The sequence below is a fragment of the Haliotis cracherodii genome, unplaced genomic scaffold (assembly GCF_022045235.1).
Source record: "Haliotis cracherodii isolate W230 unplaced genomic scaffold, xgHalCrac1.p SCAF_12, whole genome shotgun sequence".
NCBI lineage: Eukaryota > Metazoa > Mollusca > Gastropoda > Lepetellida > Haliotidae > Haliotis > Haliotis cracherodii.
Genome location: NW_027266267.1, coordinates 31,051,077 through 31,074,957, shown reverse-complemented (window position 1 = coordinate 31,074,957; position 23,881 = coordinate 31,051,077). Strand labels below are relative to the sequence as shown.

At 44.3% G+C, this 23,881-nt stretch overlaps 1 protein-coding gene across 3 annotated transcripts in view; it reads left to right on the top strand.

Annotated features, from left to right (window-relative positions):
- The window catches only part of LOC139458353 (kin of IRRE-like protein 1), a 230,737-nt gene that overhangs the window by 33,576 nt on the left and 173,280 nt on the right, over window positions 1–23,881 (top strand). For 2 of the 3 annotated variants that reach the window (XM_071239751.1, XM_071239747.1), the window contains exon 3: window positions 16,250–16,292. The gene's annotated coding sequence lies outside the window, so the exon portion shown is untranslated. Of the gene's footprint in view, window positions 1–15,048; window positions 15,222–16,249; window positions 16,293–23,881 lie in introns of all 3 variants that reach the window. The other variant, XM_071239748.1, reaches the window with a different exon arrangement.

Below are 23,881 nucleotides of genomic sequence, written 5' to 3'. Positions count from 1 at the left end.
CAATTAAATGTGCTTAAAAAGGCTGTTTTGCGAGGGCAATTAAATTAGCAGGCATTCTGCAACACATCAGATTCTGTGTCTAGTATAGAACATGTCAGTCTTCGGATTACTCATCTTTAGTCAGGGAGACAGGTGCTCATTATGATGCAGGATGATGAGGGGAGGAGGTGGGGCAGGGGATGTGTGTGTTACAGAATGGTTCTATTGCTCCGGTCAGATATATTGCACAGTGGTTATATTGCCAAGTAGATAAGGCAGACAGTAGATAAGTATATTGCTTGAGTGGAGAGTACCAGTTGGTCATTATCATGTTGTCTGTGAGGGGCAGGGAGGGGTCACTATGTTGTCCTTGAGGGGCAGGGAGGGGTCACTATGTCGTCTGTGAGGGGCAGGGAGGGGTCACTATGTTGTCTGTGAGTGGCAGGGAGGGTTCACTATGTTGTCTGTGAGGGGCAGGGAAGGGTCAATATGTCCTCTGTGAGTGGCCAGGGAGGAGTCACTATGTTGTCTGTGAGCGGCAGGGAGGGGTCTCTATTTTGTCTGTGAGGGGCAGGGAGGGGTCACTATGTTGTCTGTGAGTGGCAGGGAGGGGTCACTATGTTGTCTGTGAGGGGCAGGGAGGGGTCACTATGTTGTCTGTGAGGGGCAGGGAGGGGTCACTATGTTGTCTGTGAGTGGCAGGGAGGGGTCACTATGTTGTCTGTGAGGGGCAGGGAGGGATCACTATGTTGTCTGTGAGGGTCAGGGAGGGGTCACTATGTTGTCTGTGAGGGTCAGGGAGGGGTCACTATGTTGTCTGTGAGGGTCAGGGAGGGATCACTATGTTGTCTGTGAGGGGCAGGGAGGGGTCACTATGTTGTCTGGGAGGGATCACTATGATGTCTGTGAGGGGCAGGGAGGGATCACTATGTTGTCTTTGAGGGGCAGGGAGGGGTCACTATGTTGTCTGTGAGGGTCAGGGAGGGGTCACTATGTTGTCTGTGAGGGGCAAGGAGGGGTCACTATGTCCTCTGTGAGTGGGCAGGGAGGGGTCATTATGTCCTGTGAGTGGGCAGGGAGGGGTCACTATGTTGTCTGTGAGGGGCAGGGAGGGTTCACTATGTTGTCTGTGAGGGGCAGGGAGGGGTCACTATGTTGTCTGTGAGGGACAAGGAGGAGTCACTATGTTGTCTGTGAGGGGCAGGGAGGGTTCACTATGTTGTCTGTGAGGGTCAGGGAGGAGTCACTATGTTGTCTGTGAGGGACAGGGAGGAGTCACTATGTTGTCTGTGAGGGGCAGGGAGGGGTCACTATGTTGTCTGTGAGGGGCAGGGAGGAGTCAATATGTTGTCTATGAGGGGCAGGGAGGGGTCACTATGTTGTCTGTGAGGGGCATGGAGGGGTCACTATGTTTTCTGTGAGGGGCAGGGAGGAGTCACTATGTTGTCTGTGAGGGGCAGGGAGGAGTCACTATGTTGTCTGTGAGGGGCAGGGAGGGGTCACTATGTTGTCTGTGAGGGGCAGGGAGGAGTCACTATGTTGTCTGTGAGGGGCAGGGAGGAGTCAATATGTTGTCTGTGAGGGGCAGGGAGGAGTCACTATGTTGTCTGTGAGGGGCAGGGAGGGGTCACTATGTTGTCTGTGAGGGGCAGGGAGGGATCACTATGTCCTCTGTGAGGGGCAGGGAGGGGTCACTATGTTGTCTGTGAGGGGCAGGGAGGGGTCACTATGTTGTCTGTGAGGGGCAGGGAGGGGTCACTATGTTGTCTGTGAGGGGCAGGGAGGGATCACTATGTCCTCTGTGAGGGGCAGGGAGGGGTCACTATGTTGTCTGTGAGGGGCAGGGAGGAGTCACTATGTTGTCTGTGAGGGGCAGGGAGGAGTCACTATGTGACTCACAGTTGATGCTGCATGGCTCCAGGGTTGGGGATATCATCAATCGCCTGTAGTGCCAAGTTTACTATGTAGACTAAAGCTGGATATACTTCAGTAAACAAATTATGCAAAAGAAAATTTTCAGCAGAAAATTAGATAATAGAAAAAGCCCTTTGGGGCTTATAAACTGAGATTGCTTTCTTGAAGATGTGAATATCTACTACTGTGACAGCCACGCTGTTGCAAACAGTGACAAATTGCATTTGTGCTTCATGATGAAATACGTGAGTCAGTGATAATTATGCCAGGAGCAGGCCTCCTGACCAGGGTGCTGCATGAACACTAGAAGTTCATGTCAGTTGGACAATTCTAATCTCCAATTGCACGTTTACCTGAAGGATGTCTGCTCAACTCTTCTGTATTTTAAGTGCTTTAACAGCACATTAAAAGTCAATTCATTGCCAATAGTCATGCAGTCAAGAATCACTGACTAAAAGTCAAAGACTTCTGTATCGGACTGAAAGGGAATTAACTCCAAATTTACAACAGATCTCGTAATGCTTCCAGCAAACCTTATCAAGAATAACACCACAACGTTCTTTAAAGTAGTATGTCACAGCGTGGTAACCCTGCCACATGACATCCTAGCTCTGTGTGATATCATCAGTTGAGAGTTTCTGCATGTATCTGTGCACATGTGTATTCATTTACTGAAATATTAATGCATAAACGTATAGAAATTGTGATATTTTCATATAGATGAATGTTTCATCCATATGTGATCAAAATATTTTAAAATGTAATAATAATAAATTAATGCTAGAACACAGTTAATGATTTCCCCAAATTACCAAATGGTAAAATGCAAAGTCAGTGTAGTTGTTTGGTCTGGGCAATAAGATGCACAATATATCCCCCCTTTTTTCAATTGGACAGTTAGAATAAATCATCTAGATTTCAAGAATACCTGTCTGAGGAAACGTTAAACACTGCAATGCAGCTCAGCAGACAGGCTTCACATTATCAAATGATGATAGCTGTTTCATTCTCCTCCGTTACTTCCTCTGACAGAATGAACAAAAACTGTTCTGTTCTTTGAAGGTTTCTAATGTCATTAGTCATTGCACACACAACAATTAGCTATTCCGATGATGGTATGACCTATGTAGTTTTCATGTGACCAAGCAGCTTTTTGTCAAGCTTTGACCTATGTCTTCACAATCCTTGTTCATTTTGCCAGTATCATGATGCATGATTAGAAAAGGTGTTTTTGAGTGCAGAGGAGTACCTGCTGAACCAGACCTTGTGCATGTCACATATCAGTGGGCTACACTCTGTGCTGGTGGGTGTTCACATATCAGTGGGCTACACTCTGTGCTGGTGGGTGTTCACATATCAGTGGGCTACACTCTGTGCTGGTGGGTGTTCACATATCAGTGGGCTACTCTCTGTACTGGTGGGTGTTCACATATCAGTGGGCTACACTCTGTGCTGGTGGGTGTTCACATATCAGTGGGCTACTCTCTGTGCTGGTGGGTGTTCACATATCAGTGGGCTACTCTCTGTACTGGTGGGTGTTCACATATCAGTGGGCTACTCTCTGTGCTGGTGGGTGTTCACATATCAGTGGGCTACTCTCTGTGCTGGTGGGTGTTCACATATCAGTGGGCTACTCTCTACTGGTGGGTGTTCACATATCAGTGGGCTACTATCTGTACTGGTGGGTGTTCACATATCAGTGGGCTACTCTCTGTGCTGGTGGGTGTTCACATATCAGTGGGCTACTATCTGTACTGGTGGGTGTTCACATATCAGTGGGCTACTCTCTGTGCTGGTGGGTGTTCACATATTAGTGGGCTACTGTCTGTACTGATGGGTGTTCATATGTCAGTGGGCTACACTCTGTGCTGGTGGGTGTTCACATATCAGTGGGCTAGACTCTGTGCTGGTGGGTGTTCACATATTAGTGGGCTAGACTCTGTGCTGGTGGGTGTTCACATATCAGTGGGCTACTCTCTGTACTGGTGGGTGTCCTCGTCCAGAATGAATAACTATTTCATGCTGTTGTAGTATTGACCCCGAGTCACAGGAGAGTCATTCAACGCTTTGTCTGTCTGTCTGTCTGTCTGTCTGTCTGTTCCTGCTGTGTGTGAGAGTCTGTAGCAGCTGCCTCACCTCAGACAGCGGTACAGGTGTCTCCCACATCAACCTGTAATGGAAGGATGCTATCAGAGCAGTGTCACTGATGTGGAGGCTCACTTGGGATAGCTGTGTACAGTGGATGATGCTGGGGAGATAACACTAGATCAGCACTCAAGTCCTGTTGGGACTAGCAGTAGACAGTGCAGAAGGTGAAGAGTGCCCTCCCACCCATCAGCCAACATAAAAGGGCTATCTCAGGTCAGGGTTAAAGATTAAACAAGAAGTGGAATGGATGAATACTGTGTCTATCTAGATCAATCTATGTAGTGTGATACTAGTTGGTGTAGGGGGGTGGGGGGGAGGTACTTCTGTGCATGTGGTGGTTGCTGTTGACATTCTGGGCAAGCGGTCTGCCTGCTGAAACTCCAGTAACTAAACTACAGAACACAATCTCCCCATTATTTGTCATCCTATGCAATGTGTTTTGCAGAGGTCACAGTCCATCCATCCATCCATCCGTACAAGATGTTGTTTCCGGAGCACATCTTGAAAAACGTCCACTATTTCTTCACCAAACTTGAGACATGCATGGGTCTAGTGGTGAACTGGTGCCTTTTGATAGTTTGTGATTTTTGAAAGATTGATTTTTAGAGTTTCCAGTTTGCCACAACTTTGACTTTAAAATGTTTTCTAAAGTTTTTCGAATATTTATATTGTGGAAGAAAATTACTCCACAAGTACCATTTCATTTGACATGCAATCAATATAAATAATTGTATTCACAACAAGTATTTACCATTGAGGGGCATATCAATGACTTTGTCCTCAGATTGTCTTTTATGATGAATATTGCATAATATGAATCTATGTGTTCCTTTATGTAGCGGGATAAGGACCACTCATATAAAGGTCTGTGCAAGGTTTAATGTGCAGTGCTGCCTCATCGTGGCTGGTGATTGTGGTATGCCCTAGACTCAAGCTGTATATACTGCCTGCAGTGCACAGATGAGATTGGACATAACAAATCCTTCAGAATTAAATCAAAATTGATATTGCTCTGATCCAAGATGTTTTACCAATCAGATACTGTTGATTTATCATTGTTTGATGTTTCTTTGGAAACTTTGATTTTATGGATATCAGCTCAAGTTACAATGTCCATTTTAATCATAGTAGATGGGTATGGGGTAGTATTTCACTCTAGATTTATAATACACTCTTGAAGGAATCATAATTGCTGGTAGTGTGTAATTTCACCATCAATATTTGTCCATAAACTGGAGAGGAGAATTTCCCAGATTCACAAAAAATGATGACATATGCCCTTGAGGGCTTTTAGACATTGTATTAGCTTACAGTTTTGAGTTGCAGCCTACTTCAACCTAACCTGGGCATATGTATAATGTCTTACATGTGAAGCCTAATACCACATGAAATGTGATATGTCATATATATACCACAGCCAGACATATGTCATGTGTCATATATATACCACAATCAGACATGTGATGTCACGTACCACAGTCAGACATATGTGATGTGTTTAACACCACAGTCAGACGTGTGCTGTGTTATACACCACAGTCAGACATGTGTGATGTTTCATATACCACTGTCAGACATATGTGATGTGTCATATACCACAGTCAGACATGTGTGATGTGTCATACACATTCAGATTCATTTAGATCTCCACCAGCTAGTGAGGTCGGTATTCTGTAGACCTCCACCAGCTCGTGAGGCCTGTATTCTGTAGACCTCTGCGAGCTATTGAGTCTGTTTTCTGTAGACCTCCACCAGCTAGTGGGTCTGTATTCTGTAGACATCCAGCAGTTAGTGGATCTGTATTCTGTAGACCTGCTCCAGCTGGTGAGGCCTGTATTCTGTAGACATCCACCAGCTGGTGAGGCCTGTATTCTGTAGACCTCCACCAGCTGGTGAGGTCTGTATTCTGTAGACCTCCACCAGCTGGTGAGGCCTGTATTCTGTAGACCTCCACCAGCTGGTGAGGCCTGTATTCTGTAGACATCCACCAGCTAGTGGGTCTGTATCCTGTAGACCTCCACCAGCTGGTGAGGCCTGTATTCTGTAGACCTCCACCAGCTGGTGAGGTCTGTATTCTGTAGACCTCCACCAGCTGGTGAGGCCTGTATTCTGTAGACCTCCACCAGCTGGTGAGGCCTGTATTCTGTAGACCTCCACCAGCTGGTGAGGTCTGTATTCTGTAGACCTCCACCAACTAGTGAGGTCTGTATTCTGTAGACCTCCACCAGCTGGTGCAGTCTGTATTCTGTAGACCTCCGCCAACTAATGAGGCCTGTATTCTGTAGACCTCCACCAGCAGGTGGGGTCAGTATTCTGTAGACCTTCACCAGCTAGTGAGGCCTACGGTAGATCTTGTGAGATGAACAGCATGCCTCCTTGTTTCTTGATTTGTCAAACTATGAAGACATCTCAACTCTGCTTCAAGTAGAAGTTTATTATTTGACAGCTGATATGAAAATGAGTGAAGTTTGAAAACTCACTAAGAAAAGAATGGATGTTGATTCCGCTCTGCAGGGAGTCCCACAGTGCATGTATTCAATGGCACCATTAATTTCATCAGTTCATCATATGCCCTTTGATCCCACACCTCACAGAATAAAATCCTAAAGAAGCAGCATTGCCGGCGGGGAAGGCACCCAAATGAAGCAATTGGATGGTCATGTGTCAGACTTGGCTATAACAGAAATAATGATTTCCTTGCATTGCTGCAAGATATTTGCAATCTCTTTTGGTTGTGGCATATTTGTAAAGTGCAGTGTTTGGACTTATTGACTGACATTTGCTGCAGTTTGTTGCTCTGGTGGAGCTGAACAGGAGTCATGTGAGGCAAGAAGGATGTTTGTATATTGTGTTGCCAGGCTGGGACTTTCCTGACCAACAAACCAGAACTCAACACAAGTAGTCTCTGAATTTGGTTGTGTTATGAAGTTGTTGTTTTGTTGAAGTGAATCATGGCAATGGCTGTTATAGTTGAAATGTAATCATGTGTATAGTTCATGTCTAAAATCAATTGTCGTTCTTGTTGTGTACATGGAATTAGACTTTATTAGAAGATCAAATAGGTCTCCCATGTTTGACTGAACTGATGTGACTTTACACTTGTCAGTATTTAATTTGTACATGCCTCCTGAAGTCCTCATTGTTATGGCACTCCCCATAGGCATCTCCAAGAGGCCCCAGGCCCCGACTTGTCGTGAATACCGTATGATGTCCACAGTGTGAACACCATGGCACTAGACATGACCACATGAGTAGCACAGTGTGAACAGCATGGCACTAGACATGACCACATGAGTAGCATAGTTTGAACACCATGGCAGCAGACATGACCACATGAGTAGCATAGTGTGAACACCATGGCACTAGACATGACCACATGAGTAGCATAGTGTGAACACCATGGCACCAGACATGACCACATGAGTAGCATAGTGTGAACACCAAGACACCAGACATGACCACATGAGTAGCATAGTGTGAACACCATGGCACTAGACATAACAACATGAGTAGCACAGTGTGAACACCATGGCACTAGACATGGCCAAATGAGAAGCATAGTGTGAACACCATGGCACTAGTTATGGCCACATGAGTAGCATAGTGTGAACACCATGGCACTAGACATGACCACATGAGTAACAGTGTGAAAACCATTGCACTAGACATGGCCACATGAGTAGCACAGTGCAAACACCATGACATTAGACATGGCCAGATGTGTAGCAAAGTGTGAACACCATGGCACTAGACATGGCCAGATGTGTAGCAAAGTGTGAACACCATGGCACCAGACATGGCCACATGAGTAGCATAGTGTGAACACCATGGCACTAGACATGACCACATGAGTAGCAGTGTGAACACCATGGCACTAGACATGACCACATGAGTAGCACAGTGTGAACACCATGGCACTAGACATGACCACATGAGTAGCAGTGTGAACACCATGGCACTAGACATGGCCACATGAGTAGCAAAGTGTGAACACCATGGCACTAGACATGACCACATGAGTAGCAGTGTGAACACCATGGCACTAGACATGACCACATGAGTAGCAGTGTGAACACCATGGCACTAGACATGACCACATGAGTAGCAAAGTGTGAACACCATTGCACTAGACATGACCACATGAGTAGCATAGTGTGAACACCATGGCACTAGACATGACCACATGAGTAGCATAGTGTGAACACCATGGCACTAGACATGACCACATGAGTAGCAGTGTGAACATCCGGCTCTGTGTGATAACTGTGTAACAAAAGATATTTTGGCTGTGTGTGATAATAGTGTAACAAAGGATATTTAGTCTCTGCTAGACTGTGTGTGATAATAGTGTAACGAAGGATATTTAGTCTCTGTTAGACTGTGTGATAATAGTGTAACAAAGGATATTTAGTCTCTGTTAGACTGTGTGTGATAATAGTGTAAACAAAGGATATTAATGTGTGATATTTGTGTAACTAAGGAGATTTAGGTTGTGTGTGATATTTGTGTTACAAAACCTTGCTGACTTTCCAGCTTTGATTGTGATTTTGATTTTTGATCAGCTGCCACTATGGTACATCAGCTGCCACTATGGTACATCAGCTGCCACTATGGTCTATCAACTGTCACTATGGTCTATCAGCTGCCACTATGGTACATCAGCTGCCACTATGGTACATCAGCTGCCACTATGGTATATCAGCAGCCACTATGGAACATCAGCTGTCACTATGGTCTATCAGCTGTCACTATGGTCTATCAGCTGTCACTATGGTACATCAGCTGCCACTATGGTATATCAGCTACTACTATGGTATATCAGCTGCAACTATGGTATATCAGCTGCCACTATGGTACATCAGCTGCCACTATGGTCTATCAGCAGCCACTATGGTACATCAGCTGTCACTATGGTCTATCAGCTGTCACTATGGTCTATCAGCTGCCACTATGGTACATCAGCTGCCACTATGGTGTATCAGCTGCCACTATGGTATATCAGCTGCCACTATGGTACATCAGCTGCCACTATGGTACATCAGCTGCCACTATGGTATATCAGCTGCAACTATGGTATATCAGCTGCCACTATGGTACATCAGCTGCCACTATGGTCTATCAGCAGCCACTATGGTACATCAGCTGTCGCTATGGTCTATCAGCTGCCACTATGGTACATCAGCTGCCACTATGGTATATCAGCTACTACTATGGTATATCAGCTGCAACTATGGTATATCAGCTGCCACTATGGTACATCAGCTGCCACTATGGTCTATCAGCAGCCACTATGGTACATCAGCTGTCACTATGGTCTATCAGCTGTCACTATGGTCTATCAGCTGCCACTATGGTACATCAGCTGCCACTATGGTGTATCAGCTGCCACTATGGTATATCAGCTGCCACTATGGTACATCAGCTGCCACTATGGTACATCAGCTGCCACTATGGTATATCAGCTGCAACTATGGTATATCAGCTGCCACTATGGTACATCAGCTGCCACTATGGTCTATCAGCAGCCACTATGGTACATCAGCTGTCGCTATGGTCTATCAGCTGCCACTATGGTACATCAGCTGCCACTATGGTACATCAGCTGCCACTATGGTATATCAGCTGCCACTATGGTCTATCAGCTGTCACTATGGTACATCAGCTGCCACTATGGTATATCATCTGCCACTATGGTATATCAGCTACCACTATGGTATATCAGCTGTCACTATGGTACATCAGCTGCCACTATGGTATATCAGCTGCCACTATGGTATATCAGCTGCCACTATGGTATATCAGCTGCCACTATGGTTTACAAGTGGTTTGAGGCACTCATAAAATATCCCTATCCCTTCAGTGTACACTTCAGGTCCCAGGTGTTCATCTTCATCCCTCCCCCTCCCCCAACAGACCTGGCCCCTGGGCCTGCAGGTAGGCTCCCACTCACACCATGCACTGCCCACAGAACACTCCTCCACTAGAGTTTCCAGCCTATATTTCTCTATCAGTGTGATGTGCACATAGACTGTATTGTAATACATCTTGATTCTGTAGTGGCGGTGATGAACAGCTTTGTACATTTATCAGTATAATGTTGTTCCCATCAATTTGCGTTGGCCACCATCAGCTGGCCAGGAGGGGCACTTCTACTCTGTTGCCGCATAAAGTGATAGATTACAACCTGGTCTGTACTTTTTCAAAACACTATGTGGCAATTACAAATTAACCTAGATGTGGGTGTTGAGAATAATTTGCTGAGAATCTTATCGTTTGATAGACTAATGCATTGTTTTATCATGTTTAGGTCGCTCAACTAGCCATGTTCCATCTAGGCCATGTTGATGTATGTAACAGCTCATGTAGATGACCCTGCACCTCTGTAACGGCAAGCACTGTAACTGAAGATGACTCGCACACACAGCTTGACTACTTATTCCTCAATGGAGTTGATAATGGCTGCAATTGGCAGAAATGCGTGACCAAATGTTTACATCCTTCTGTATCCTCTGGATACACATTATGTGACAGTGTGCACTGGACACTGATTACTATGTCTAGCGGTGTCCAGATATAGACTGGAGTCTCCCTGGACCCAGATATAGACTGGTGTCTCCCTGGACCCAGATATAGACTGGTGTCTCACTGTACCCAGATATAGACTGGAGTCTCCCTTTACCCAGATATAGACTGGTGTCTCCCTGTACCCAGATATAGACTGGTGTCTCCCTATACCCAGATATAGACTGGAGTCTCCCTTTACCCAGATATAGACTGGTGTCTCCCTGGACCCAGATATAGACTGGTGTCTCCCTGTACCCAGATATAGACTGGTGTCTCCCTGTACCAAGATATAGACTGGAGTCTCCCTGTACCCAGATATAGACTGGTGTCTCCCTGTACCCAGATATAGACTGGAGTCTCCCTGTACCCAGATATAGACTGGTGTCTCCCTGGACCCAGATATAGACTGGTGTCTCCCTTTTCCCCTCATGTATAGACTGGAGTCTCCCTGTACCCAGATATAGACTGGTGTCTCACTGTACCAAGATGTAGACTGGTGTCTCCCTGTTCCCAGATGTAGACTGGTGTCTCCCTGTACCCAGATATAGACTGGTGTCTCCCTGTACCCAGATATAGACTGGTGTCTCCCTGTACCCAGATATAGACTGGTGTCTCCCTGTACCCAGAAAAAAACTGGTGTCTCCCTTTTCCCCTGATATATAGACAGGTGTCTCTGTACCCACATATATAGACTGGCGTCTCACTGTACCCAGATGTAGACTGGTGTCTCCCTGTACCCAGATATAGACTGGTGTCTCCCTTTTCCCCTCATATATAGACAGGTGTCTCTGTACCCACATATATAGACTGGTGTCCCCCTGTACCCAGATATAGACTGGTGTCTCACTGTACCCACATATATAGACAGGTGTCTCTCTGTACCCACAGATATAGACTGGTGTACCCCTGTACCCACATATATAGACTGGTGTCCCCCTGTACCCAGATATAGACTGGTGTCTCACTGTACCCACATATATAGACAGGTGTCTCCCTGTACCCACATATATAGACTGGTGTCTCACTGTACCCACATATATAGACTGGTGTCTCACTGTACCCAGATATAGACTGGTGTCTCCCTGTACCCACATATATAGACTGGTGTCTCACTGTACCCACATATATAGACTGGTGTCTCACTGTACCCAGATACAGACTGGTGTCTCCCTGTACCCACATATATAGACTGGTGTCTCACTGTACCCACATATATAGACTGGTGTCTCACTGTACCCAGATATAGACTGGTGTCTACCTGTACCCACATATATAGACTGGTGTCTCCCTGTGTTCTAGCCTCCGTGAAGAAGCTATGTATGAAACCAGTGATTTGTGTAAGTAGTCTCTAAACCCACTATCTCCTCCACAAACAGAGGCCATTACTCTGAGTGTGGGGACCTGATGGTTGGTGCATCCTTCCGGCCAGGTTTTTACAACGTCCCTTGTACCACGACTAATTTAGCCACAGTAGGTCGGTTTCACGTAAAGATCAGTGTATTACAGAATGACTTAATGCTAAATTAGCGTGATCTTAGACTTAGCTGTGTTAAAGGCCTGGAGATGATCAGCTGTTTCCCAGCTGTTGTACTGGTACAAGAGGTTCTATATGGGTGGGAAATTACGTCCACCAGTAGTTTTTTGTTCCCCGGACTTAAAGGGTGTTGGTATATTTAGATATGCCAAGGAATTCCATCTTTCTCTACGTCCTTACGAGGACATTTTTTGTGACCTATAACTTGACAACTACTGCAAAGATTCTTTCAATCTTGGTGAACACTTTTTATACCTATTATTCAGGTGCAGTGCAAAGTTTGATTTCAATATTTAGATTTTCTGAAAAAATACAGCTTTTTTTCAATTTTTTACCTAGAATTGTTTTACTGAAACATTTGTGCAACCTATAACTTGAAAACTACTGCTTGGATTCTTTTTAAACTTAGGGAACAGTTTCCATACTAATAGAAGAGCTGCAGTGCAAAGTTTGATTTTGACATGTGTATTTTCTGAAAAAATATATTTTTCATGTTACTTCAAAATTTGTGTGACCTTTAACCTGAAAACTACTTCATGGATTCTTTTCCAATGTTTTTTGCCGAAACATTTTTGCTACCTTTAACTTGAAAACTACTTCATAGATTCTTTTCAAATTTTGAGAATAGTTTCTATTCTGATAGTAGAAGTGCAATGCAAAGCTGGATGTCAATAGAATTATTCTGAGAATTATTGCTTTTTGCATGTTTGAACTTGAAATATGTTGGAGTCGAAATATGTCAGAGTTGAAGTTGGGGTATTAGTGATCCCTGCTCACTATTTTTCTTGTTGATTAATAAAATAGCATTGTTGGTGAGAGTGAATTAAAACTTGTGCATGCTGTATAATATATCAGTGATCAGTGAGTGAGTGAGTGAGTTAAGATTTATAGTCACATCGGCAGTATTTCACCCATATCGTACCTGAAACAAGTTATACATTAATGATATGGTTATACGGAAGAAAATTAATGGTATGTTTTCACCTTGGAAGACAAATACAGTGACTGTATGACTTGAAGCTTGTTGCCATGTTAAACATGCATGGTGTTGTATTCTGCTGGTGTTGACACACAAGGGGGATGAGGGAGATGTAGCCATGTGTAAAGAAAAAGATATTTATATCATAGAATGTATGTATATGAAGAGAAGGAAATCAGTGAGGGATCTTTTTACAACTAAGTTCTGATTTTAAACAGCAACTTGTTAAGCCTCTGTACTGACAAACTGGAAATGTCCCCGGCATTTAAAACCTAGGATATCCATAATCTATAAATGATGTCCTACTTATTGGATCAAACTTGACATTAAACTGACACACTCTTTAAACCACATTTTGTATAGTAACATTAGCACACAGGGAAACATGTGATCTCATTATTATGTCATTTTGATAACTCTCTTGTCAGTATATATCCTAACATATAATGTTTGTTTGTTTCAACAATATTACAGCAACATGACGGCAGACTGTAAATAATCGAGTCTGGAGCAGACAATCCAGTGATTGATGTCATGAGCATCGATATATGCAATTGGGAAACAATGACATGCATCAACCAAGTCAGTAAGCCTGACCACCCCATCCCGTTAGTTGCCTCTTACGACAAGAATAGTCGACTATGTTGGTCTAATTGTTAGTCCTTTTTGTAAGTAGCAAATATTAAAAAACTTGAACTTTTTAAAAGTCTTTAAGAATCTTGAAAGAAATGACAAGCTAAAGAAATGTTGAAGATTGATGTGATGTGTATCAGTGCACTAGCATTCACATCTGGCCGTGCCACCGACTGGAACAACAACCAACATCTTTAAATGTCTTCTTTCTCTCTCAGAAGCCACAAGCTCAATGCAGAGAGCTGAACCTTTATGAAAACATGGTCGGCCACACTGTCACTTTTTTAAGCATGGAATTGAAAATCTTATTAATATTTACAGAATATGATTACCAACAACATGCTCTGAGGCTGATGTTTGGGCTGCATGGACATAAGTATCAGTAGCATTGGATTAAGATCATTGCATCAACATTAACAAATCAACTTTTTGAAGATTGAAAGGAGAATCACATGTTTTAACCCTGTCACAGTGTTTGGACTCTTACTTGAGTAGATGATAGTGATTCCTTTAAGCATCTTCATCTCCACTCAACTTTGGTCAATTTTGTTGTTGATGTTGTGGAAACAAATCTCAGAAACTGACTTACAGCAGTGTTCCATGTTTAACATGAGTTGACAGTGTGAAGGATGTTACATTGAGATCACAGTGTCCTCTCATGACTCACTTCACTGTGTATGACATTCATTTCTCTTGGTGGTATTTTGTATTGTGTTTCTGTTACATCTTAATGGAGGCACCCTTAAAGCACCTCTCACCCTGTTTTTCCTATGTTGCCTAACTGATGAACACTTGCAGAGGAGGTTTAACATCATCACATGTTATAGTTGTATATAGTTTATCTTGGCGGCAGCAACTCGACCTTCCAAAAATATGATGTGGAAAAGTGAAATGTGTCTGGCATTCAACATTACCGCAGGCCATGTGTGTTAGCTATATGCAGGGTTGCACACTGGCACACCCACTTGTAACCAACACATCACTCTCATACAGGCTGGCCTATGCACTGTCATTATGCTGACTTCATTGAAATCTCATGTAAAAATTAATCAATAAATTTTGAGTTCAAAATGTTTACATATGACAAATAACAAGATTATCTTTGCATAACGAAAAAAAGCTTTAGGTTTTTCTAACTTAATAAGTAAGATCATCTTGAAATAATAATAGAACTCTTAAACTCCTATTTCATCAAATTCTCTTATTTTCATATTTAATCAATTTATTTTGTGGGAAATTCATCCCTAAGTGAGTGTTTCTTTGTCTTGACCTCAGCTTAATTTTCTTGTTTTACTAGGAGGCTTCCCCATGGGGGCGCTACACTGGCACTAGGCGGGGGTAAAGCTGGGCATTGTTACCTTCACTAAACTGAGCAACACGTGGGACAGCTCATACAGGCCCCATCACCCTGGTTTCAATAGCTGGGGCTTTCAGGGCAAGATAACTTCTCAATACCAAGGCATCATAATGGTAATACACTGATATGTTTATCAGACAAAAAGTTACTTAGGTGTCAGTACATGTTAAAGAAAATGTCTGGTTTCGCTGATTTTTATTTATGTGCACTTTTTTACAAATTGCAATGAGTCATTTGACGCTATCAATGTGCAAATCATCAACTGGACATTTAAAAAGTATAGAAAAAAATATCATGTGACATTTATCTGTAAATCAGTCTCAGTTGGTGTGTAATGGTGGACCCAAAAACTGTCTTAGATAAAGATGAATGTAAAAAATGCATATCTTAAGGGATTTTTGACAACATAATCCAAGTAATAGACTCAATTATTCCAGGAAATTTTATCTCTTGTTCCAAATAAAGATATAATCCTGTCACAATTAAGTTTTTAACATGGAGAAAGAGGCCTATTTTATGTACATGTCACATGGGCAATATTAGTTTAGTTACTGCAGACAATATGACACTTGTCACATCAAAATGCAAGGAAGAAAGAAGTTTGCTGTAATTGATGGGAAAATGCAATTTTCTCTGAAATACACCTTTGTAGTTGTGGCGGCCAGTCTTGTCGATTTCAATAAATATTGCGGCAGCGATGGGTCATTGGACAGTTGTGATTGATTGCTGCTAGATGGCGCTGTCGGGATGGGAGGAGGTCATGGTTGAAAGATCACACTTTATTACTGGCTTTGATATCAACACTATGCTGTATTTGGAAATGGGATTTTGTGCATCACTGAAGAGAATCTGTAGTACACAATCGTGTGCTATCTGTGAGGATGATATATGATCATCACGTTATTATAAGGTAATAAGGGACAGTGATATATCTGCTTGTGACATAGACACAGAAAAAACATGATATAGTGGGAATGGACTTCAAAAGTATTCCATATAGGGAGACACTACAAGAAATGGAATAGGAGTTCACAGTCACCAGTTTGAAATTTTTACCAATTTTTTAACAAAAGGAAGAGATCTGCATGGCAGCAAGATTCGTATTGACGATTTGTTTAGTTTGTCTCTTTCTTTTATGCAGGTTCAGAAAACACACATAACCAACAAAGTGGACAGTTTATGAGGTGAGTAGAGTGTTGGATATTTGTTTTACACTTTTTTGTCAAATCACCAAAAGGTTTGTCAACAGTTAATCAATCCAGTCTGAAAGAGAAAAAAAGAAGAAAATCTCCACTTGTAGACTCGCTTGAATCATACCACAAGTAATGACAGGTATGTGCTTGCAGTGCTTATTGGAAGACTTAGAGTTTGAACCTGACTTTCACACATACCCATGGATCTATTGTTCCATCAACACTGTGTTTATGATACACCCATGGATCTATTGTTCCATCAACACTGTGTTTATGATACACCCATGGATCTATTGTTCCATCAACACTGTGTTTATGATACACCCATGGATCTATTGTTCCATCAACACTGTGTTTATGATACACCCATGGATCTATTGTTCCATCAACACTGTGTTTATGATACACCCATGGATCTATTGTTCCATCAACACTGTGTTTATGATACACCCATGGATCTATTGTTCCAAAAACACTGTGTTTATGATACACCCATGGATCTATTGTTCCATCAACACTGTGTTTATGATACACCCATGGATCTATTGTTCCATCAACACTGTGTTTATGATACACCCATGGATCTATTGTTGTATAAACACTGTGTTTATTATACACCCATGGATCTATTGTTGTATAAACACTGTGTTTATGATACACCCATGGATCTATTGTTGTATAAACACTGTGTTTATGATACACTCATGGATCTATTGTTGTATAAACACTGTGTTTATGATACACCCATGGATCTATTGTTCCATCAACACTGTGTTTATGATACACTCATGGATCTATTGTTGTATAAACACTGTGTTTATGATACACTCATGGATCTATTGTTCCATCAACACTGTGTTTATGATACACTCATGGATCTATTGTTGTATAAACACTGTGTTTATGATACACTCATGGATCTATTGTTCCATAAACACTGTGTTTATGATACACCCATGGATCTATTGTTCCAAAAACATTGTGTTAATGATACACCCATGGATATATTGTTCTATCAACACTGGGTTTATGAATGTGAAATTTGATGCATAGGACAAGTCGACCATATTGAAAATGTCATTTGAGTGAGTGAGTGAGTGAGTTGGGTTTAACGCCGCTTTTAACAGTATTCCAGTTATATCACAGCGTGTCAGCTTAATGTGGGAGGAAAGCCCGAAGTGATGCAGGTGTCAGACGTTTACCACTTCGGTGAAACCCACGAGCACGGGTATAAATGTCATTTGAACATTACCTTTTTATCCCCCGCCGCGCGAAAGCGCGAAGCGGGGGATATAGTATTCACGGCCGTCCGTACGTCCGTCCGTACGTCCGTCCGTACGTCCCACCTGTTTGTTGCCGCGATATCTCAAGAACTAAACACTGGATTGTCTTCATATTTGGAACTATGGTGTATATACAGACTCCGCAGACACCAGTCGGTTTTGGTGACCTTGACCCCATTTTCAAGGTCACAGCAGGCATATCTGCTTTTGGAGTTGGAAAACGGTGTTGCCGCAATATCTCAAGAACTAATCTCTGGATTGTCTTCATATTTGGAACTATGGTGTATATACAGACTCCGCAGACACCAGTCGGTTTTGGTGACCTTGACCCCATTTTCAAGGTCACAGCAGGCATATCTGCTTTTGGAGTTGGAAAACGGTGTTGCCGCAATATCTCAAGAACTAATCTCTGGATTGTCTTCATATTTGGAACTATGGTGTATATACAGACTCCGCAGACACCAGTTGGTTTTAGTGACCTTGACCCCATTTTCAAGGTCACAGCAGGCATATCTGCTTTTGGAGTTGGAAAACGGTGTTGCCGCAATATCTCAAGAACTAATCTCTGGAATGTCTTCATATTTGGAACTATGGTGTATATACAGACTCCGCAGACACCAGTCGGTTTTGGTCACCTTGATCCCATTTTCAAGGTCACAGCAGGCAAATCTGCTTTTGGAGTTAGAAAACAGTGTTGCCGCGATATCTCAAGAACTAATCTCTGGATTGTCTTCATATTTGGAACTATAGTGTATATACAGACACCGCATACACCTGTCAGATTTGGTGACCTTGACCCCATTTTCAAGGTCACAGCAGGCAAATCTGTTTTTGGAGTTGGAAAACGGTGTTGCCACAATATCTCAAGAACTAATCGCTGGATTGTCTTCATATTTGGTACTATGGTGTACAGGCGGGGGATATTTCGTCACTCTGTGACAAATACTTGTTATAACTATGATCCTCCACGCTTGTATGTATCAGTGTGTTCCAGTGAGTGTCTCCATGTTGTAGATATTACTTTGTTTCAGGTTTGTATACCATCTATCTCACTGGTTTTATCATTATTAGTTCGTCACGATATGGCTGAAATATTGCCGATGTGACGTTAAATATTAACTCACTCACTCATTATTAGCTCACCGAAGGACCAAGGTGAATTTATGCTGTACCGTGGCGTCCGTTGTCCGTACGTCAACAATTTATTCAAACAACTTCTTCTTCTTCTGAACTACTTATTGGAAATTAACGGAAATTTTGACTGGAAGCATCCCTAGGTGGTGGGGATTCAAAATCTTACAATAGGTCCCTATTAAGTAGGGACCAAATAGGGGTAATTTGACTGTATTGCTTTAAATGACTTCTTCTTTGGAACTAAGAGATAGATATCAACCATATTTGGTTGGAAGCATTCTCCAATGTTTGGGATTCAAATTGGAGAAATGGAGGGGCTGAACCACACCCCAACCCCCGGGGACTGAGGGGCGGCGCCAAAAAGAGTTCATAACTTGGAAACAGTTAAGATCCCCAGCATATAACCATATGTACAATTGAGAGTATAATGAGAGGAATGCACATATGCTACCAGGACTGGCCCTTCTGTTCATCTCACTGGCACTCCCAAATGAATTAGAACCTCGACCATAACATGCAAACCGATATTATCCCCACCCTATTATATACTGATTCATTGTATACATTTGTTTGTTATGAAGAGAATAATAATCCTGGATCATAACATGGAAACGGTTCGGATCTTCATTCTACATTTGTATGTAGGGAAATACATGTTCATGCCGTCAAGATTTGCCATCCACCCCTTTCAAATGCTGACAGTCGAAATTATGAAATATTTGCAGTATTATATACATGTACAATGCAAATGTATATTTTGTCATGATTGCGTAAATATCCAGGTAAGCGATACAGGCCCAATGGGCCTCTTGTTTCAAATATGTGAACAAATGAAATTTTAAGTTTGAATTATTGCATTTGGATGATCCATCTTGACTTTGTGTAGTGACATGGTGGCCCTCTCACCACCAGTACAGGCTGTGTGTAGTGACATGTGCCCCAGTACAGGCTGTGTGTAGTGACATGTGCCCCAGTACAGGCTGTGTGTAGTGACATGTGCCCCAGTACAGGCTGTGTGTAGTGACATGGTGCCCCAGTACAGGCTGTGTGTAGTGACATGTGCCCCAGTACAGGCTGTGTGTAGTGACATGGTGCCCCAGTACAGGCTGTGTGTAGTGACATGTGCCCCAGTACAGGCTGTGTGTAGTGACATGTGCCCCAGTACAGGCTGTGTGTAGTGACATGTGCCCCAGTACAGGCTGTGTGTAGTGACATGGTGCCCCAGTACAGGCTGTGTGTAGTGACATGGTGCCCCAGTATAGACTGTGTGTAGTGACATGGTGCCCCAGTACAGGCTGTGTGTAGTGACATGTGCCCCAGTACAGGCTGTGTGTAGTGACATGGTGCCCCAGTACAGACTTTGTGTAGTGACATGGTACCCCAGCACAGGCTGTGTGTAGTGACATGTGCCCCAGTACAGGCTGTGTGTAGTGACATGGTGCCCCAGTACAGGCTGTGTGTAGTGACATGGTGCCCCAGTACAGGCTGTGTGCAGTGACATGGTGCCCCAGTACAGTCTGTGTGTAGTGACATGGTGCCCCAGTACAGTATGTGTGTAGTGACGTGGTGCCCCAGTACAGTATGTGTGCAGTGATGTGGTGCCCCAGTACAGTATGTGTGTAGTGACATGTGCCCCAGTACAGTCTGTGTGTAGTGACGTGGTGCCCCAGTACAGTATGTGTGTAGTGACATGTGCCCCAGTACAAGCTGAGTGTAGTGACATGGTGCCCCAGTACAGGCTGTGTGTAGTGACATGGTGCCCCAGTACAGGCTGTGTGTAGTGACATGGTGCCCCAGTACAGTCTGTGTGCAGTGATGTGGTGCCCCAGTACAGGCTGTGTGTAGTGACATGGTGCCCCAGTACAGGCTGTGTGTAGTGACATGTGCCCCAGTACAGTCTGTGTGTAGTGACATGGTGCCCCAGTACAGTCTGTGTGTAGTGACATGTGCCCCAGTACAGTCTGTGTGCAGTGACATGGTGCCCCAGTACAAGCTGAGTGTAGTGACATGGTGCCCCTGTACAGGCTGTGTGTAGTGACATGGTGCCCCAGTACAGGCTGTGTGTAGTGACATGGTGCCCCAGTACAAGCTGAGTGTAGTGACATGGTGCCCCTGTACAGGCTGAGTGTAGTGACATGGTGCCCCTGTACAGGCTGTGTGTAGTGACATGTGCCCCAGTACAGGCTGTGTGCAGTGACATGGTGCCCCAGTACAGGCTGTGTGTAGTGACATGGTGCCCCAGCACAGGCTGTGTGTAGTGACATGTGCCCCAGTACAGGCTGTGTGTAGTGACATGTGCCCCAGTACAGGCTGTGTGTAGTGACATGGTGCCCCAGTACAGGCTGTGTGCAGTGACGTGGTGCCCCAGTACAGTATGTGTGTAGTGACATGGTGCCCCAGTACAGTATGTGTGTAGTGACATGGTGCCCCTGTATAGACTGTGTGTAGTGACATGGTGCCCCAGTACAGTATGTGTGCAGTGACGTGGTGCCCCAGTACAGTATGTGTGTAGTGACGTGGTGCCCCAGTACAGTATGTGTGCAGTGACGTGGTGCCCCAGTACAGTATGTGTGCAGTGATGTGGTGCCCCAGTACAGGCTGTGTGCAGTGACGTGGTGCCCCAGTACAGTATGTGTGTAGTGACATGGTGCCCCAGTACAGTATGTGTGTAGTGACATGGTGCCCCAGTACAGTATGTGTGCAGTGACATGGTGCCCCAGTACAGTATGTGTGCAGTGACATGGTGCCCCAGTACAGTATGTGTGCAGTGACGTGGTGCCCCAGTACAGTATGTGTGTAGTGACGTGGTGCCCCAGTACAGTATGTGTGTAGTGACATGGTGCCCCTGTATAGACTGTGTGTAGTGACATGGTGCCCCAGTACAGTATGTGTGCAGTGACGTGGTGCCCCAGTACAGTATGTGTGTAGTGACGTGGTGCCCCAGTACAGTATGTGTGCAGTGACGTGGTGCCCCAGTACAGTATGTGTGCAGTGATGTGGTGCCCCAGTACAGGCTGTGTGCAGTGACGTGGTGCCCCAGTACAGTATGTGTGCAGTGACGTGGTGCCCCAGTACAGGCTGTGTGTAGTGACATGGTGCCCCAGTACAGGCTGTGTGCAGTGACGTGGTGCCCCAGTACAGGCTGTGTGTAGTGACGTGGTGCCCCAGTACAGGCTGTGTGTAGTGACATGGTGCCCCAGTACAGGCTGTGTGCAGTGACGTGGTGCCCCAGTACAGTATGTGTGCAGTGACGTGGTGCCCCAGTACAGTATGTGTGTAGTGACATGGTGCCCCAGTACAGTATGTGTGCAGTGATGTGGTGCCCCAGTACAGTATGTGTGTAGTGATGTGGTGCCCCAGTACAGTATGTGTGCAGTGACGTGGTGCCCCAGTACAGTATGTGTGTAGTGACATGGTGCCCCAGTACAGTATGTGTGCAGTGATGTGGTGCCCCAGTACAGTATGTGTGTAGTGATGTGGTGCCCCAGTACAGTATGTGTGCAGTGACGTGGTGCCCCAGTACAGTATGTGTGCAGTGACGTGGTGCCCCAGTACAGTATGTGTGCAGTGATGTGGTGCCCCAGTACAGTATGTGTGTAGTGACATGGTGCCCCAGTACAGGCTGTGTGCAGTGACGTGGTGCCCCAGTACAGGCTGTGTGCAGTGACGTGGTGCCCCAGTACAGGCTGTGTGTAGTGATGTGGTGCCCCAGTACAGGCTATGTGCAGTGACGTGGTGCCCCAGTACAGGCTGTGTGTAGTGACATGGTGCCCCAGTACAGTCTGTGTGTAGTGACATGGTTCCCCAGTACAGTATGTGTGCAGTGACATGTGCCCCAGTACAGTATGTGTGCAGTGACATGTGCCCCAGTACAGTATGTGTGCAGTGATGTGGTGCCCCAGTACAGTATGTGTGCAGTGACGTGGTGCCCCAGTACAGTATGTGTGCAGTGATGTGGTGCCCCAGTACAGTATGTGTGCAGTGACGTGGTGCCCCAGTACAGTATGTGTGCAGTGATGTGGTGCCCCAGTACAGTATGTGTGCAGTGATGTGGTGCCCCAGTACAGTATGTGTGCAGTGACATGGTGCCCCAGTACAGTATGTGTGTAGTGACGTGGTGCCCCAGTACAGTATGTGTGCAGTGACGTGGTGCCCCAGTACAGTATGTGTGCAGTGATGTGGTGCCCCAGTACAGTATGTGTGTAGTGACATGGTGCCCCAGTATAGTCTGTGTGCAGTGACGTGGTGCCCCTGTTCATGTGCCCTTGTCACCACCTGTGTGTGGCTACATTGTTACCCTGTTACGTTGAGCTTGCATGGACACATCCCACATTGAGAGGTGCTGTCCATGGATATATTTGAAATTTTAGTTGACTTGGAGAGACTGAAAGGTTGTGGATACACCTCCATACATGAAGTTGGATGTTTAGCTTTGATAGTGATATATGTAATATGTTGTAATAACTAGTGTGACAGCCAGCTGGTGACATCTGGGGGTGCCATTCAATGGTCAGCATCTATGTCACAGTGGAGGCCTTGCAGGACATGCTTACCTTTTTGCCAATAGCTGGTGTCATCACTGATTTTCAGTGATCCATTCATATAATTTTCTTCACTATTTTGCCTTTTAAGCCTATTGGAATCTTTTTCATCAGATAATTTAGACTCATGTTCTCTGATGTTGAAGTTTTATATTAGGCCAGAGTACATTCATGCCTTATTATTTGACATGGGTTTACTCACATCCATGTGTCACTGTCTCAGTGCCCTGGTGCCTGATGTGACAATTGCTCTTTGTATTTTCATTCTATGCAAGAAAAGCAAACCATTCTTTAAGTTAAACGTCCAATGAGATTACCACTATGTGTTTCTTTTGAGCAAGGCAGCAGTGATGGGGCATGACTTCAGAATTATGGCTGGAATTATTGTTAACCATTGGTATATCAAGTTGAACTTTTGTTAAGCAGTGACATGTACAACTGACAACAGTTAACTGAGATGCTGAGATATTTCAAACATTCCTAAAGTATTTCACAGAGCAGTGGGTTCCCTCACACAGAGCAGTGGGTTCCCTCACGCAGAGCAGTGGGTTCCCTCACACAGAGGTGTCATGTCACCAAGTAGGGAAGAGACTGTATCGCCTCCTTCAGAACAAGTGTAGTA